Here is a 17854-nt window from a genome sequence, read left to right as displayed (position 1 = left end):
TCAGAGACTGGAGCCAGTTTCAGATTCTGTGTCTCCCTCTCTCTCTGCCCCTCCCCCACTCAAGTTCTGTCTTTCAAAAATAAATAAATGTGGAAAGAATTAAGAAAAATAAGTAAAAATTTGAAATAAACAAAAAAGTAAAATGTATGAATATTTTATGAAGTAAAGACTACAGTCATCTTTAGTCATTCAAAAAGTAATTATTGCATAACTCCTATTTCACGTTGCTCTACATTCAAATCTGTAGAAGCCTTGGAGGTTCTAGGTCCTGGTTAATAGTAAAGATGCTCCAGAAGCCCCTGTTCCCCTGGCTATACTTTTGTTCCTCCAAATTATATTACTACGTGTGCCTTAATGTGTGGTTAGGAAAAGCAGTCCCAGATGATGGCCTCTGTGAAGGCATAAGTGTAGCTCACACTGACCTCACAGTAAGTGTGTTAGGCATGTGGAGTATGAGATGCTGGGATGAGGGGTATAGACCAGCAGTGTGTATGGTTTGGGTTGTTAGGGGGGGCATCAGACAATTTAATCACTTCCTTTTAATGGCCCAAATTGTCATGGTCTCTGTTAATTCTCAATTTATTTTAAGCTTCTGATGAACAATCTTACTTTGGTCAACATGTTTTTGACATAAAAACTGAGGGCTAAAATGTAAGTAATTTGGGGGCACCTGGGTGGCTCGGTTGGTTAAGTATCCAACTCTTGGTTTCAGCTCAGGACATGATCTCACAGTTTGTGGGGTGGGGCCACAAGTGGGTTTCCAAGATTACTAAGGAAAAAACATTGTGAACTGTTACTTTGTCCATGAACTGCCACGGGGAGTAAGGATACAACTGTGTTCGAATGTAACTGGTTTCTTTTGTAATCTTGTGCATTTTATGTTAATGAATTAAAAAATGTGATTTTGAGAAGGGCCCAGGAGACTTCCCCAGACTGCCTGACAGGTCTATAAGCCAAGAAAGTTTAAGAGCTGCTGAAAGGAAATAGAGCATTTTGTGCAACAGTGGCAAAAGGAATATGGTAATTAAGATAATAAAAGCAGCAAGAGCTACGATAGTTTGGGCTTAGTGCCGATCGGTCCTATCTTTCCCCAGTGGGTGGGGGTGAGGCTGGAGCTGGGACAGCCTGGCTGAAGTCTGCTGTCATGGGAGGCTCCACTCATCCTCACGAAGGAGGGTGGGCACAGCACCACATGATTCTGGGAACAACCCTCTTGGAGCTGTTGGATTTAGTCATGGCTAAAAGTGGTCATATTTTTAAAAAAAGAAGCAAATGCTAATGTTTGTCACAGTGAGGCTTGCAAGCTGTCACAACTGTTTTTCCTCTGACCAAATTTTACTTTTATTGCATAGTAAAAATATACCCCAAACATTGGGAATATCAACATACTTTTATTAAATGCTTTTATTTGTAAAAGAAGACATTTCCTTATGTCAATCCTGTGATACATTTTCACTTTAAGTCTACAAATTGGAAAACAGGCCCAGAGATTAGTATGTCTTGGGTAACCTTAAGTAGTTCAAAGTAGCTCTAATAGTTGGTTTCTAACTTGCTCTGTTCCCTTTTCCTCTCTCTCTCTCCTCCGGCATTAATGCAGGGTCAGACTTACGGTCATATTTTTAGAGCTACCATAATATTCTTCCAAGGAACTTCTAAAGCTTTCCAGACTGTTATGAGTTAAGGCAGTTTTCCTCCAAGTGAGAAAATTGCAAATAATGAAAATCTGCTCAAAAGTTATTTAAAATCAAAATAAGATGTTAGTTTTACTTAATGAAAATAGTCATGAAGTGCTATCATTTGCAATGTACTATTAAAGACTGTTGAGCTTTAACTCTTAGCAGGTTAACAATGGAGAAACTTTGCCTTTCTTTTATGTTTCAGGATGAGAATGGGGAAGGAGACTGGCTTAGCATGGCTGAAACATCCTTGCGGGTTCTAATGTTGCCATTTGACTGTTTTCAGTTCTGTCCCTCCCTAGACTTTAAAGGCAGGGGAAAAAGTCTCTGATTTGGAAATCTGAATTGAATTTCATGTTTGCAGCTGCTCAACATGAAAACCTTAGAATCTTCCCCGAATTTTCTTTCTCTTGCACCCCACGTCCGATTTGTCAGCTGATCCTGTCCTCTTTACCTTCAAAATATATCTATGCTCCAAATTTCTCACCACTTCCTCTGAGAACATCTATCCTGTCCCTGTCTCTCACCTGGAGGACCTTCAAACTACTGGCCTTCAAGCTGGTCTTCTGTTTCCTCCCTTGTTCCATTTAGACTGTTTTAAACACCTTGGACAGGATGTAAGTCAGGTTGAGTTACTCCTCCATTCAGAGCTCTCCAGTGGCTTCCCATCTCGCTCAGAGACCACCTCGTCATGGAAGGTCCTTATCACAGCCTACCAGCCCCTGTAGTCTGCCCTGTTGGCTCTCAGCCTCACCTCCTACTACTTGCCTCTACTCTCTCTGCTCTGCCTACTCTACCTTTATGTCCAAAGCCTGGATTAGTAGCTGGCACATAGTAGGTGCTGAATCAATCTGGATAAATAAATGGTAATAACCCCGATACATTCTGGGCTCATATTGTCTTCTGAAATCAAAAGCAAAATTGGCTTCCATCTTCCATTTTCTGTTTAGCACCTAATACCTCTTGTGAGTTCTGGGAAACTTACATTTCTTTTTAATTTCTCTTGGCTCTGAATGGCTATTCCTCTGAATTGCCCACTCCCATTCTGTGTTGCGCTTTCCCATTTTCTATTCCCTACTGGCCTGGTGGGTATGGTTCAGATTGTCTCTCCCTGAATTTCTGTGTGTAACTGCCTTTGTTGGAGATTTGGGATAGTGGAGGCTATGACAACACATAAAAAATTAAGTTACAGAACAACACCTAAATTAAAAATTTTAAGTATCTGTTTTCTTAAAAGTCATTATTTTCTGCCCTGGGAAGTTATGGTTTCATGTGCTCAAGCTTCAGTGTCCCCGACATTTCCTTGGTCCTACATTTTGCTCTTTGCCAAGGTATGGCTTTCTATCTTAGAGCATCTGACTATCATGACATGCTTTCATTAGGGAGCCAAAATCCATCCTGTAGAATTTTTACCCATTTATGGATAAAATTAGTTTTCCTAATCTGTGGGGTCCATTTAGAACAAATAGCATCCCCTTTGCAGTGGTACCTGTCTTCTAGGGCTCTATGAAAGTGTTTAAATTCTGTATGTATTTGACTACAAATAGTTTTCTTAAAAGTACAAACATTCTTCGTATGGGAAGTTGTATTCATTTTGGAAAAACAATATACTTGATATGGCTTAGGTTTCACATTTAAGCTCATTGAGTACATAATAGGCTGCAGTTTTTGATAACATAGATTTGTAACAATACTCCTATAACTGATCTCTAGATACAGTAAAACCTTTGAATAGGTTTTGATAGTCCAATAGGCATTTTATAAAATATAAAAATATTACATGTGATATGTGAATTTATGGTTTATTGCTAAAACTTACACAGAAACTACATGAAACACCACATTTTGTTGGAAGAAACTTTTTTGTTTTGTTTTGTTTAGAGAGAAAGAGAGAGAGAGAGAGCAAGCACGGGGAGGGTCACAGGGAGAGAAAAAAATCTCAGGCAGGCTCCATGCTCAGCACAGAGCCCAACAGGGGGCTCGATCTCACGACCCTGGGATCAGGACCTGAACCAAAATCAAGAGTCAGGTGCATAACCAATTGAGCCACCCAAGAGCCCCGTAAGAAACTTCTTATGAGACTTCATGTGCAGTTTATCCAGAGCCTACACAAGACTAGCCTACTCTTGTAGGACCAGCTATTCATTTATGCATTTCTTGTAGAGAAACTTAAGTAAAACAATGTAGGCAGCTTCCCTCCAGTTCTTGGCATTAAGCAACACTGATGATTAATGAACTACAGTGGTAATTGGCTCTTGGTTACAGATGCCTCGGACATTCAAGAAATGAGACTATAATGGATGGAAATATCTCAGTAGTTCAACTAGTGCTTATTCACTGAGGGATTAAGGTGACCTGACATGCTAGGATAAGCCTGGTTATATAAAATTGCATATGCTGTTTTTAGCTCTCCTTTGCATGGCAGCAATTTTTTTTCATTAAACAGAAATCTTAGAGCTAGGAAGTATGCCAAGGAGAGAACACTATGAAATAAGTGCTATCAAAAATTCTTGAAACCCACCTGTTAGTCAACCTCAGAGAAATAGTTCTTCATTATGGGAGCAATGTTGCCTAATACTCTGCTGCTATGTGAATGGGCTGCGATGTTACGTTCTGTCAGTCTTTAGCCTTGTAGAGGTCTGTGTTCATGAGAAAACCCAGGAGAGCGCAGTAGTGGAGTCCTGGGTCCTCTAAAGAAGCATCAAGTCAAGAATCACTGTTCATGACCATTTTACAGATACATCAAATGCCCGGTAGACAAAGCATGCCTTTTTCCTTATTAAATTTTGCCAGCTTTGTACTTGGATTTTCCTCCTTCAGATTTCAAGGTCCCTATATATTCAGATTTCTCATTTTAGTCTTAAACTTTGCCAGTATCTGACCAAATCATGTCCACCCACCTGCTTTTGCCTCAAGGCCTAGTTTTCCACAAGTCTCTACTCTCTTTCTGGCTTCTAACCAGAGACTGCAAATCTGTGTAGTCTGGGGATATGGTGGTAAGCAAGAGAGCACTCTCTGCACATGAACCGGTGGGAGAAAGGTTTGCAAGTATGAATATCTGGATTGTTTTTGGAAGAAGAGGATATAGTTTAGCATGGCATGAGGTGTGTGGATGCATACCATGCAGTGGCCTCTAAATGGTAAGCTGTGCCATATTTAGGGGCTTTAGTGCCACTTGAAAGAACTTGGTAATCTTTCTCAGCTGAAGTTTTCAAGTAGGACAGTGAGACATGATCAGATCTTCATGTGTTTTGGAAGATAGCCCTTGTGTTGGTGCAAAGGACTTAAGGGAGAGGGAGGAGCTTGGAAGAGGCACTGAATGTGCCTTTTCATTAGTTCACTGCCAAGATCACAAGGTCTTAAATTAGGAAGAGGACATAAGATGGATGGGAAGAAGATCTGAAGAGCTATTTCTGTGGTCAAATAGGCTGGCATGACACATAACAGAGGTAAGAGAAAAGGTGAAGAGCTGAAGCTAGCCCAGAGTGTTCTAGCTTGTGGGACCAGGAACGATGATGGGTGAGGTGTGCAGGACACGTGGAGTTACAGAAAATTGTTGAGGTTTGGAAGTATTGAGTTTGAAGGACTATTAAGTCATTTTTCTGCTAATTAATTTTTGACTAGCAGGTAGGATTTAGGGATGTGGCCAAGATGAAAGATAGAGGAGACGATCATCTTACTAGGAAATGTCTTCTCCAATATAAGCAAATGGTCACTCCTTGGGAAGGCAAGTCCAAGTTTTGTTTACTTATGTGTTCTCAGCCTCTCGCACAGTGATTGGCATGAACATTACACTGAATAAATGTTGAGTGAAATGTTGTGTCATTTTTACCATTCCCCTGCTCTTATTTTTTTTTCCAGTTCTCTACCAAATGCTTCAAAGAAAAAAAAATGTTAACCTTAAATATTTGACCGTTATTTTTCTCTACCTACGTTGGAAGATACATTTGCACGCTGGAGGCAGAAAAGATTGGAAACTATTTCCAACATGGTTAAGAGTATTCTAGATTTCTTATTTTCAGTCTTTCTAAAGCTAGCTTTGTTTTTCTTCATATTATGATTAATCACTTCTGCAAAGGCTTGGAGTTTATCACAGGTGCTTCAACTAAATTAATTTTATTGTTTGGCTGAATGCTATAGCAACACATTGAAAAAAGAAATATTCAGTTATGTAATATTAGGAAAAGATTGGTTTTCAACAAAACATGTAGCCCTTCTAAAATAGAGTCATGCTTAAGATAGTAAACTAGGTAACATATAGAAGCAGTTCTTTATTAGTAGAGTATTTAAGGAAAGATTTTTGAATTTATAATTTTTGTTAATAATTAAAAGTTTGACTTCATCATCAGTTTTAGCCTAATTGTTCTGTAGCCCAAAGTGACTAATTTCAAGGTTTATAGTGGTGATGAGAAGGGGTGCAGGGAAGGTTTAAGAATTTTTGTTGCTTCTTGACTCCATTCTGTTACTTGCACATTATCTTTCTGTGTTTTTAGCAATTCCCAATGATTTTTTTTCCTGAAAAAGTATTTTTTATCTCTAAAATCAGCTTTTAAGAGCTTTGACTATAAAAATAACTTTGGAAATGGCATGTGGTATACTGTGGTGAGAAATGATTGTAATAGTAATTACCAACCACTTGTAAACTCCTTGAACAAAGGAACCGAGTCTTTGTATATGTGTGTTGATGTGTATGTGTGTTGCAGCATTTATGTCCAATAGAGGATATTTGTGTAATATATATGTACTATATACATGCTGAGTGTAGGGGAGAAAATAGGTGGCCATTGAATAGTGATTGTATGCAGCCTATCTTCAGAAGCAAATACTACATTTCATTGGTTTCAGGAAGCGTCCTTATTTCTTAATATAGCTCTTGAACCAACGACTTTCAAAGCTGTTCAGTAGGATACCATTGGTAAAGCTTGTTTTCTATCATTTCAGTCTGAGAATAACATGGTATATTCAAACTGGCAGACCAAAGTTAGAGATCATGTATTAACTATTCTTTGTTCCCCTGGTGAGCAAGTCAAAGATGCAGAAGACTCTCAATGTCTTTTCCTTTCACATTTTCTTTTCTATTCTAAGCCAAATGTCACACAATAGGGAAATCTGAGCATTGATAGTCTCTCTTCTGAAGCATAAGCTGCACCAGTATTTTTTTTGTTTTTTTCCTTCAGGAATACCAGTCAGGGTTGTTACATTCCCTGGGGGCTCTGACCACCACAGGATCCATGCCTATGTAAGCAAGGAAGGCAACCTCCTCTTGGGAGTCATATGCCATGAGGCCCAGTAACTCCATGCATTCTAAATGTATCAGAGCACGAAGATGTCAGATTCAGCAGGGAGCTGTCCCTTGTCACTCCTTCTCATTTCTCTGCTCTTCATCCCTGTGGCTGCCTTGGAGGAAAACATAAAACCTTCCAGACTGTTTCTAACTGCATAATCCCAGGTGGGCAAAAACTGCTCCTTCTCTCCAACTAATGATCAGTTTATGATCTAAGGGAGGTGGATTGAAGGTCCTGGTTATTTTTTCCTTATTGGTGTCAGCACAGATGCTGTGCTCATTCTGCTAGGTGTCTGGAGAGGTCTCTCCCTAAGGCACATGACAGAAACAGACTTGGACTGTTTTCTGAGGACCAATCCGGGAAGTTTTTCTTTCTTCCCAGACCTTCAAGTACTGCACCAAGATTACCTATGGAGTCTTTCAAAAGGAAAATAACTCTTTTGAACAGAGTGAGCTCCATTTCTCCACTGTATTTCCTCCCCTCAAGTGAATTCTGTGCCCTCCTTCACTGCCAGGCCCCTGGACCTGCTGCCACTCTGTGTCCTGTCCCTGCCCAGGCCCTCTTCCTGGTTCAGGCACAGAATGCCAACCTGACTCCCAGCATGGAAACAAATTAGTTTCTGATGGAAAGGGATTTGACTCAGAAGGAGAGAAAATGCTTTGAGGACACTCCAGCAAAGGAAGCCTCTTTACCACCAGGTAAGACTTTGGTGGGCCGATTGGGTGGCTCATTTGGTTAAGCATCTGACTCTCGGTTTTGGCTCAGGCCATGATCTCATGGTTTTGTGAGTTCAAGCCCCACATCAGGCTCTGTGCTGACAGTGTGGAGCCTGCTTGGGATTCTCTCTCTCTCTCTCTCTCTCTCTCTCTCTCTCTGCCCCTCCCCTACTGACACTGTCTCTGTCTCTCTCAAAACAAATAAAAAAGCTTAAAATAATTAATAAAAGACTTTGGCTACACACCTTTGTCATCCTCATGAGGAAATCTCACAAATGCTGGCATGGTTCCTCTTGCCTCTTGTCTAAGCCTCTGCTTCTGAGAGAACTAGGGCCTCTGATCCTGACATGGCACATTCTGTCACCTAGAGATGAGGAAGGGCATGGAAAGATAAACCCATGAAAAGTCCTGCTAGGTGTTCCTGGCTGGGGGCTCTTCCCCTGCAAAGAGCAACCCAGGGATGATCTCCTTGTTTCCACCATACGGAGACCAGCTCCCAGAGGGAGAGGCCACCTAAGAGGGTATAGAAAGGCCAGAGGCCAAATGATGCCTTAACTCAGAACTTCCTTTTGTTTTCTCTGTACTCTGAAATAATCCACTCCCTTCTTCAGTGCCCTAGTTGTGTCCTTGGAGCCCTTTCTACCTTGACTACTATTAGAACTTCTCTTTCTCCTTGGAGGTGGATGAGGTGAGAGAAAAAGAAGCATCTACTTATTTCTGGAAGTCACTCATTCCAGTCAATACCTTTCAAATGATTACATGTTTCCCTGTTTGGGTGCATACACCAGCCTTTGACATAGGCCTGGCCCCCTCCTTCTTTTGGGGTTTCATGACCTCAGCTGATAACACCTCAGGCCCTTCCCTGGGCTCTTGGTTCCTGGGTGGGTCCTATGTGTCAGGATTCCCTGGGAGAAGCTGAGTGCTCCTGGGCACGCCTGCCTTCTGCTCCTACATTCTGGTCTCAGATGTGGTGCTGCCTTGAAGCTGGAGAAGGAGTTCAAAGCACTGGTTTTCCATGGGCAGGAGATGGGATGGGTGGGCCACAACTGTATTTCCTTTCACACAGCCTAATTTTTCTGCAGTAATTCACAGTGACTTATTTTTGCCTCTGCGCCATCAGTCAAGCTGTTCCTCCTTCCTGGAATCCTTTTTAGATTTTCAGATTTGATTAATCTCTCAAGGCTTTTGTCATTTTACCTTCAAAGGACTATGGTCTCTTTTGGAAATTTAGTGGTTTACTTCATACTATCTTCTACTTGTGTTCGAGACACCCTTGAGCCTTATTCTAATTCTACACCCCCGCCTTATTCTATTCTGCACCCCCCCCCCCCCCCCATATTGGTCAAAGTTATTTTGAGTTATTTGCAGAGTTACAATGAATATATCTGGCCAACACTTCCAATCTTTTCAACCTGTAATCTAAATGTCATTTGGGACCCAGGCTACTTTTTAGGGATCTGATTACAGTGAATCAAACCTACTTCCCCAGCTGGTGATAGTCTAGAACTCTTCCTACAATTGCTGAATGTCTGGGATCATGTCCTCATTACCTAGATAAGGCTGCTTTGTTTCTTCTGCTTCTTACTCTGGTCTAGAGCAAGGGTTGGCCAACTATGACCATGACCTGCAGGTTGAATTTGGCCTACTGACTATCTTTGTAATCCCGCTTTAATTAAGAGTGGATGTTACATTTGTATATGGTTGAAAAAATGAGAAGTACAATATTTTGTGAAACATGCAAATTATATGCAATTCAAATGTCAGTGTTCAAAAATAAAGTTTTATTAGAACAGATACGAGCCATACCTATTCATTCACATATAGTTTATGGCATGATACAAGGGCAGAGTTGAGTTGCTGTGACACAGACCATATGACCTGCAAAGCTTGAAGTACTTGTTATTTGGCCCTGTTAGAAGAAAGTTTGCTGATCTCTGGTGCAGAGGCAAAGACCAGTCTTTCAGTATTCCCACAGAGATTCACTCCCATCCAGGCTTTAATAATTTCAGTAATTATTATGATTATGATTCGGAGAGAAGTTACACTGCTGACACATTCCTTTTCTTTTTTCTTGGATCCACACTCCATTCTTTCTTTTCGCTTTTCTGCCTGACCCTCTCCCTGTCTAGAGTATCTGGCAAATTTGTCTCTCTATCTAACAAAGCTCAGTTTCACCTAAAACGTTATCTCTTGGAATCTTACCAGTATTCTCAGAGCACATTTACCTCCAATGAGGAAACCTTTCCACCTGTTAATAGAATTGCATTTCTCATCTTACTATATAGTTTTTTGTGATCTTAAACAAAAAGCATGGTCTCTAATTTTTGTTTGAAGATTTATTAAAATATTTGTGAAGCAATATAGCTGATAACTAGAGTCAAAAAGTGTAATCTATATGTTAAGTTTGCCAAGAAGCATGGAGCATGGTAAGGCATAGGAGGTGGAGGATGGTGAGAGCTTAAAGAGATTCCTGATTCACTCAAGGTGCCACAACTGGTGAATGGTGGTAGTTGTTCACCTAAGACCAAGACTCACGTTTCCTGACCCCCATTATGCCACACTAGCTCTCCACATTTCATTTAACTTTCCTCCTAGCAAAGAATAGTGAAAACAAGTACACAAATAAGCAAACTCAAAATGTTACGTATTTAATCAAGTGGAGCCACATGGTCCAATGTAATAATCCTGATGTGATGCTAATGGTAGAAAATTATGCAGGAGAGAATTACAGGTGAATTACTTGGGATGGCCATAGCATTCCTGTGCATGCAGACAGGTAGACAGAGTGTCCCTTCTGAGATTCCCTTGTTAAATATCACAGCACCAAAGATAATTGGCTGTGCTCGACTGCAAAAGCAATAATTATTCTATCTCCTAGGATATTCTGCTTTTTCTGTTTTCCCACCTCATCACTAATTTAAGGTAACTTGATGGCATTTAAGTAGGAGAAAAGAATTTGTATGTAAATGAGGGAAAGGGCAAAAATTGGCTGTTAAAGTCCTTTGGATTCTAGAAAGCTTCAAGTTTGATTAAGAAACCATGACTTTACAAAAGTGTTTAAAATATCTGAAGAATTTTTTCCTATTAAATTATTTTATTTTGAGAATAATGAGATTTTTATTCTATAGTAAAATGAATCCTAGAGCAGCTTTGTAATAAAAAAGCAACAAGGTGAAAAGTGTCTGACAACTTTGCCTACTTGAATTATACATAGCCTTATATCATCATATTATATTAGGGGGTAGAGACATTTCTGCCAATTTGTTCTTTTTTTAAATCTGACTTTTGAAATGATATACACATATGTGATGTGTGTGTGTCTGTACATGTGGCAATAGAAATAAAACATTATAGTGTTATAAAGTAGCAAAATTATGATCAGCTTCACATAGATACTTTGGGGCTTTAAAATCATGTAAACAAATTACATGGTTAAAATAATTCATGTTAACGCTTATTATTGAAGGTGGTCACCAATAATCTCTAAGAAGATGCGAGGTACCTTATAGTTGTAAACAATTGTAGTATCAGATCTTTGCAAAAAGAACACAGCAGAGACATCAGTTCAACGTTGGAGAAATAGGAAAGATTTCATGCCATAAAATCAGGGAGGCTCTTGAAACATCGCTGACGTCCTAATCTCCTTTTTCAGGTAGGAAGGGGAGAGGAGGTGGGGGAAAGCAGACTGAGTGAGAGCTTAAGTTGATCAGTAGTTACAAACACTTGATTCTGTGCTTATACATTCTGTTTTAGGTTTTTAAACATCTAAGAATACCAGGTAAATTTATCAGTACTTATCTGGCAAAGAAGAGAGAGGGAGAGTATGTATGTGCATGGAGAGAATAAACTCTGCATAAGTTTTCCAGCATTGCATGGCAAGGTGAGGGACATTTAATAAAATTAAAAGGGAATAAAACTTAACTCTTCTAACTACTATTTATAATGCTGCTATTGTTAACCAACTTTGACCTTGATTAAAGAGAGATTGTTAGGTGTCCTCTTATTGGAAAAAATACACTTCTGAATTTGTTCGCTGAAGGTTTTACTTTGTAAATCAGAGGGATATATGATAGATACGCTCATTGAAATCCTTTTGCTTTATTCAATACATTGTATCAATTTTGTATAGATGTCAACTCCTTAGATGTGTGTATATCATCAATTTTCACTGAGTTTTTGGCGTTATGTTACAGATTTTGTGATTATAATGTTACCCTATTCTCCAGAACATGAACGTGAATCTCAAGAGTAGTTATTAGCTAAATAAGATTTTGAACAAAATTAAAGAGCATGGCACATTACTTTGAGTTATGAAGGGTGTTACTTGATATCTTTGTAATATCAGAAAGAGTGGTAGGAAATACAACAGGGGTTCTTAACGTGTGTGTGTGTGTGTGTGTGGGTGTGTGTGTGTGTGTGTGTGTGTGTGTTATGGACAGGATAGTAGGCAGAACAGTAGTCTCTTAAAGATATCCATATCCTAATGCCTAGAACGTGTGACTATATTACTTTACATGGCAAAGGGGACTTTCTAGATGTGATTATGATTATCCTGGATTACCTGGGTGGGCCCAATGTTAATGACAAGTTTCCTTGTAAGTGAAGGAAGGAGACTGGGTGGTCAGAGAAAGAGCCACCATGATGGAAGCAGGGACTGGAGAGATGTAATTGCAGGCTGGGTGCAATGAGACAAGACGTGTGTTCCTCTCTAGAGCTGGAAAAGATGAGAAAACAGATCCCCCTGGCAGCATCCAGAAAGGGCACACTCTGCTGACACTTTGGTTTTAGCTTCATGACCCTCCTTTTTTGACTTATGCCCTCCAGATCTATAAAATAATAAACCCGTGTTGTTTTAAGCCTCTAAATTTGTGGTAATTTGTAACAGCAGCAAATGGGACACTTTGAGCAGTCTGGTGAAACCTGTAAATCCCTTTTTAGGATAATATTTTATTTTATTTTTTTTTAAAGATTTTTTAAATGTTTATTTATTAAATTTTTTTAAAATATTTTTTTTTATTTTTGAGGGAGAGACAGAACACAAGCAGGAGACGGGCAGAGAGAGAAAGAGACACCACATACAAAGCAGGCTCCAGGTTCTGAGCTGTCAGCACGGAGCCCGACATGGGGCTCTAACTCACGAACCGTGAGATCATGACCTGAGCCGAAGCCAGTTGCTTAACCGACTGAGCCGCCCAGGTGCTCCAAATGGTTATTTATTTTTGAGAGGGGTGGGGTAGGAGCAGAGAGAGGGAGACACAGTATCTGAAGCAGGCTCCAGGCTCTGAGCTGTCAGCACAGACCCCAACGCGAGGCTCCAACTCACCAACCACGAGATCATGACCTGAGCTGAAGTTGAATGATTAACAGACTGAGCGAGCCAGGTGCCCCAGGATAATATTTTAAAATGCATAAAATAAAACATGTAGGATTAAAAAGGAAACCAATTGTATTAAAATGCTTTTGCCATAGGATTAAACAAGTTTGTGATATAGTAATATATGTGCTTCGATATTCATGTATTAATTGACTAGATAAACAATTTAAAATATAGACAAGTTAAAGTTCAATGTTATCTTTTAAATATTTGTCAGTGTGAAGGCTAACTACTTGTGGACCATGACCTCTTTATGTTCCACAAGCTGTGCTGTCCTATGGAGGATTAGGAATTGAAATTTGATCTACCTAGATATGAAAAACGTCACCATATAAGTTTTCATCTTTTTCCACACTTGGTTAACAAACAAGTGCAGATGCAGAACACTGGAAAACACAGTCATTGTCTGGGTATCTATGCAAATACTAGATTTCGCTATTAACTGAGTAACTCTGAAATGAGGAATTATCCAGTAGTTTGGCCAGCTATGTTGCGTGAGCATCTTTATTTATTATTTTTTTTAAGTTTTTTGTTTAAATTCCAGCTAGTTAACATATATATAGTGTAATATTAGTTTCAGGTGTACAATATAGTGATTCAACACTTCCATCCAATACCCGGTGCTCATCACAGCAAGGGCACAAGCATCTTTAAACAGGAAAGTTGGGTGCAGTCAGGAAGTGGTTTAATAACTATCATGATATCAAATTAGGCATGAGCATAAATAATATTTTGAGATATCTGTGACTGCCATAGTGTGATATGAAAATATGTCCGTTATTTGTGACAAAATGACAGGCATCACTGATACTTCTTTCCTACATTTAAAATTGAATGCATTACTAAATTTCACCTAAAGTCATTTAAAATAATAAAGATGTATTTTTTCGAATCCAAGTTCGTGGACTCTCTCATTCTATCTATGGGTCCCAGGTTAAGAACCCCTAGAATGGAAGCAGAACAATGAGTGGTTATGTAGGAAGGAGCGATTCGTTTTCTTCCTTTTCACTCTAATTTTGAGGGGAAGGATTATCTTTTTTATGGATGTAGATCACATTATAATACAGGAAACACACAGGTCTGTTTTACAATGATCTGCCAGCTCCTTAGAGCTTAAGGTGCACTCTGAGGGTGCACCTTAGAGTGGATATGGTTAAGTAGTCCAAGTTCTCTTCTTACTTGCCTTCTTTTTCTTCCTTAATCAAAATGTTTCTTCTCTTGGGGAGACAGGTAGCTTTTTATTTATGCTTTGATAATGAGAAAATCACATTCTATGTCATAAGGAAGAAATTAAGTGGGAGGTGAAGAATGGAGATTAGGTAGATGCTTAGATCAGATCACTTATGCAATGATATTTATTAACACATAATATGGAAATTAAGGAGGAAATGCTATTAAGGTGTCTATATTATCATTTCCTCAAGGGAAGTTATATAATCTATTTTCGCATGAACGTCCTGATACCACAAACCAGTCCGACATCTGTTACTTACAGACATCTTGTCCTATCAGGGAGTGGATTGTATGGTCCAAGAGATCTTCTACAGTTTTAATTGTTTCATCTACCTTAGAGAGTACAGTGAGTGCTCTGCAAACACTCAGATGGGTCTCCACTGATTCAAAGAGTGAAGTTCCCAGTGTTTAAAATTCAGAAAAACAAAATGGACTCACTGCCCACAATCCTTTGTAGATTTAACATTGCTCATTTTTCATTAGGGAAACCCTCTTCTCTGTATGAAATTAGTACTCTTATTTAACTTGCTGTCATGAAGACAAATTGAGCTAGTCAAAAGGGTAGTAAAACAGACCTCTGTTCAGATGTAGTCAGTAAAAAGTCCAGCTATGTTGGCATTTTGCAGGGTGTGCATTAAAGTAAGAGAAATGATAACTTGCTGAAGAGCAAACCAGGCAAAACAGCCATCCAAGTTCAAGAGAAAGTTGAATCTGGAAGCAAGGTCTGAGCTTTTTCAAGATGACAAGTAAAATTGCGCCTGGATTCTGTGACCATGGTGGGTTTGATTCTATCACTTAGCCATGTGGGACTGAGGTGAATCTCACAAGGTTTTTTAAAAGGACCCAAGGTGTATTATGCCAAGTGGGAGTAGATAATAAATCAATAGCTAGATGCTGCTGTTTATAATGGAAGTTGTTAGTCATAGCAGAGACTTTGGATTAATTTTCAGTGTAAAAAAAGCCATCAGAAATAGCTGACTGATACTTTTAAAACCTGAGGTGAAGAATGTCTTGTTTGATTAAAGACTGAAGGGCAGAAGTAATATTCATCATTGTGTGAATGTTCCATTTTAAACAACTGATTTTTTGTAGATAATCTTAGATTTAATGTATTTTGATATTTTTTTCCTGCCTCACTGACCAGCCGCCTTCATTTGTTGTTGTGTATATGCATTTGTACATGTGTGTGGTAGTGTGTGTAAAGAAAATGTGGACTTGTGAATGTGAATTTCAAGTTAAGCAGGGCTATTAGGTATATAATGGACATATTGATCAGTTAGGAGGGTTTTACAGTTATCTACTAGGGTTCTTGGAGTCCATGGAGCTAAGCACAGAGCTCAGGCTGGATCCTGAAACATGCATAACTCAAAGCCTAAACATTCCTTGAAGTTCATAAACACTATTTATGACCATTATCATAGCATTCCAATAGTTACAAGGACCCTTGGAAATTCACCAGTATGTACAAGTGGGCTGGCTATTACCCTGTAGGTTTTAGACATGATGCCAGATTCATGAACAGGAGAGCAGGGGTTAGGAAGTAAAACAGCTGTGATCAGGCCCTAGGAAGCAGAGGAGAGAGAAGGTAGTGATTTCTTTTTTTTTATTTTTAAAGAAATTTGTAAAGTTTATTTATTTATTTTGAGAGACAGCAAGCGAGTGGACAAGCAGGGGAAGGACAGAGAGAAGGAGAGAGAGAATCCCAAGCAGGCTCTGCACTGTCAGCATACAGCCTGATGCGGGGCTTGAGCTCATGAACTGTGAGATCATGACCTGAGCCAAGATCAAGAGCTGGACATTAACCAACTGCCCCATCCAGGTGTTGGTGATTTCTATGTCATACATTACTTGGTTAAAAAAAAGAGAGAGAGAAGAAATCAGTGCTTTTCATTTTGACATGACCGACTAGGTAGTGTTAACAGGAGTGCCTCAAGCTGATTATGTCAAAATGTCCCTCTTTGTCCTTTTTGCTGTTTTCTGGATGTCAGTTATTTCTTTGATCTTTTGGATGAGGAATCAAATCTTTTATCCATCTTTCATCTCGTTGTTTAATCGTTTAATATTCAGGAGATAAATAGTGAACATCTGCCATGTGCACCTTCTAAGCATTATGGATACATGATGAACACAAGATCTCCTGCCTGCAAGGAGTCTGAATTAAAGTTGGGGATGTACATATACAATTTCTTCTCATTTAACCCAAGAGACTCTGGCTGGAGGCCTTGTTTTTAAAGAAGGGAACTAACATTTACTGTATTTTGATTAGAAGCCTTTATATTCATTATACAATACTTAATCCTTGAAAGAGTCCCCTAATGGGATGGAGTCCCCTCAGCACATCTACCAGTAGCCAGTAGCTCTGAATCGATTTTTAGACAGACTGAGGGTTGAATCTTACTTCACTGCTTTCTAAATGGATCTTGGTCAAACTACTTAACCTTTCTGAATACCAGTCTCCCCAATCTAATAAATTAGTGAAATTAATAATCTACTTCACAGGGTGAAAATGAAATGAAATAAAGTAATTTAAAATATTGAGCCTACTGTCAGAACTCAATAAATGTTTCCTCTCTTACATTCTTCCTATTTTACATTAAAATTAAGGCAACTGTCCATCTTTCACACATGGCCCTCTCAGGGATAGAGCTCCCACAGCACATGTATCATTGGCAACACTGGAAAGTATCCAGTGGAAATAAAGGCTTATGATCAATGGTCAGGTCTTGTCTTCATCCTATCAGTGCTCCAGGGACACACAACTCCTGCTACGCTGGGCATGAAATGATTTAACTGTTATGTTCTGTGCTACTGTTAACAGGGGATGTTTAATAGTGTAACATGGGCAGCATCATCGCTCTGTGGGAACAGGAAGTTCATTCTAACTCACTTTCTAAAAAAAAAAAAAAAAGAAGTTTAATTTTCTTCTTCTCTTCCCTTTTTGACAGCAGGAGGATGCTGATTTCACCAATGAAATAGCTAATAAGAGCACAAAAGCAGACATCTCAAAAGCATTCCAGACTCCAAAGAAAAAGAGAATGTTCAGAAGAGGCTTCCAACCTGCTGGAATAAATCCCTTTGAACCTAAGAGAGGAAGAGTTCATATAAGCCACACTAAAAGTCAGAATTTATTATTTATCAGCATGTTTAATAAAATTTATTTTGAAAAGTGTATTAAGCAGTACAATAAAATAATACCTATCTGTATTAAAAAATCACACTATAGATTTAGCCTGTTTCATACTGTTTCTGGTCCTGCCAATATACACTTTTGTTCACTGCTTTTAGATCCTTGAGATGACCTTTATCATCTAAAATAATATGCTTACGCTTTTATTTATTGTTTCAACAGCTATAGATGGCGTCTCTTAACACTCTGCCTTATAAATGGGAATTTAACCTTTGTAATTCTTATTTTTATATCTTTTTTCCCCTCTTGTTAAAGTCAACCTCATACACAAAAAGGCAGAGGAGGAGGTCATCAGGCAAAGAAGTCAGGAACAAAGATTTAAAGAAAATACGACTTTTTAGAACAGGTGTGTTTTCTCTGGCTTTTACTTCTTTCATTGTCTA

The 17854-nt window shown here is 39.0% G+C and overlaps 1 long non-coding RNA gene across 1 annotated transcript; it reads left to right on the top strand.

The window, feature by feature from the left end:
* Nucleotides 1-6837: 6837 nt before the first annotated feature.
* On the top strand, nucleotides 6838-17499 carry LOC121027276 (uncharacterized). Its single transcript, XR_005788637.1, has 5 exons — nucleotides 6838-7125; nucleotides 7476-7659; nucleotides 11144-11329; nucleotides 11431-11557; nucleotides 17230-17499. It is a non-coding gene; the product is annotated as an uncharacterized LOC121027276 (long non-coding RNA).
* Nucleotides 17500-17854: the final 355 nt, after the last annotated feature.

Source organism: Herpailurus yagouaroundi, unplaced genomic scaffold (assembly GCF_014898765.1).
Source record: "Herpailurus yagouaroundi ecotype Mexico unplaced genomic scaffold, PumYag 28, whole genome shotgun sequence".
NCBI lineage: Eukaryota > Metazoa > Chordata > Mammalia > Carnivora > Felidae > Herpailurus > Herpailurus yagouaroundi.
Note: the sequence above shows the minus strand (reverse complement) of the source record. Positions and strands in the feature narration are given on the sequence as shown.